The sequence below is a fragment of the Mandrillus leucophaeus genome, unplaced genomic scaffold (genome assembly GCF_000951045.1).
Source record: "Mandrillus leucophaeus isolate KB7577 unplaced genomic scaffold, Mleu.le_1.0 Scaffold413, whole genome shotgun sequence".
Lineage (NCBI taxonomy): Eukaryota > Metazoa > Chordata > Mammalia > Primates > Cercopithecidae > Mandrillus > Mandrillus leucophaeus.
In genome coordinates, this window is record NW_012104399.1 from 353980 (window position 1) to 355613 (window position 1634).

The following is a 1634-nucleotide window of genomic DNA, read 5'->3' on the forward strand; positions in this document are numbered from 1 at the left end:
CCTATTTAGGAATAGCTAAGTTGTTTTTATAAAACCCTATTATCTTTTTTATCTGACCCTCCATTTCTTCCTTGCTTTCCATACTTCCTTTCCCTTTTTTTTTTCCACATTTTTTCCCTCTCCTGGTTTCCTTCTCCTGGTTTATCTCCTGATACCCTGATTCCCTAAGAATATACCTTATTCTTACCAGAGGAATTGTAGACATTGTATCGTCTCAGCTATATTCACAGCTAAAAAAAAAATAAAAATAAAAATAAAAAAAATAACAAACAGCTGTGAGTTAAAGACACTCATTCTAAACTCCTTGGATGAAACTTCGAAAATAATCATTCCAGTGACAAAGCAACCAGAGTATTTGTTTAATATCTTCACTTTTGAAAGAACTCTGAGTGATTTTTCACTACATTCCATCAGGATCTAACACTGTAATTCTCAGATGTTACATGAGATGTATTATTGTGTGAAGCAACTCCATTTTGTAATAATCTATTATTATTCCCATTGTTCCTGTAGGGAGAAAAACCTTCAGCAAAAAACATTCTAAACCTGCTTCAGTAGCAAGCATTCTGTCAAGTAAATATTTTAACTGTTTGTTTATCTAAATTATTAAAGTGCTGTGTATTCGAATTCTAAGTTGTTGAACCAAAATGACTTTTTTGGTTCCAACTATATATAATTCAAGGTTTATTGCAATTGTGGGTTTTAACAGTTAACAGTTTTTTCGAAACATCAGAGCACAGATAGAGAAAATTCTCCACTGGTACTATATGCAATCTTTGTTGTTAGATAAACTCAGACTATACCAGTAGAAATACTTGGAATAGATGTTTTACCCTTGGTACTTTATTTCACTCTCCTTCACCTTGTAATGATTCTCATGGTAGAGCGAGTAGGGGAGGAAGATATTTCTCAGAATAACTAAGATAGGCCTCCAAAAGAAAGCCAGATATGATTATAGAACAATTTGAGTACAAATTAGAAAACTAAAAATGCTAAAGATAATAACAAAATAGTTCAAAAATAATCAAGAAAGCCTGGAATTTTAAACTTAAATTCTCAAGTAGAGTTTTGAGTTGGGTTACTGCTATTTAATTATCTGCTGTTTAAAAGTTGAAAGATATCTGAAAATCTCATTTAAAGAAAGATCTGAAGATGTCTAATAATCTTTCTTTAGTAATTTTTCAGTGCTGTATATTTCTTCAGCAAGTTATACTAAATTTCATTCTCTCTGGAGAATGAAATACAGTTAAGGGAAAAAATACAGTTAAGGGAAAAAATAGACAAAGCAAAAGTTATCTGTAAAGGTAGTGAATAGTCATTTATGCTTAGAAATTATAAAAATAAGCTATTAGCATTCCTAACTTTGTTGACAAAATGATTTAATTTGCTAAATGTTCTACTCTTTCTTGTTTTTAGCCGTTAGTCCTTGTTGCACTATTATTAGTTCATCTTCCAGTAAATGGTTATTTCTAATGATGGAAAGGATACTCATCTGGGAAGTAATACAAGAGATATTCTCTTGTACACAAATTCTTATATGAAGAAAGGTAATGATCAGCTTTAACAATTAGAGGTAGGAATAAGTGAGTAAATGATGTTAGCTTTGGTTCAATGGAACAAGCTGAAGTGAACTG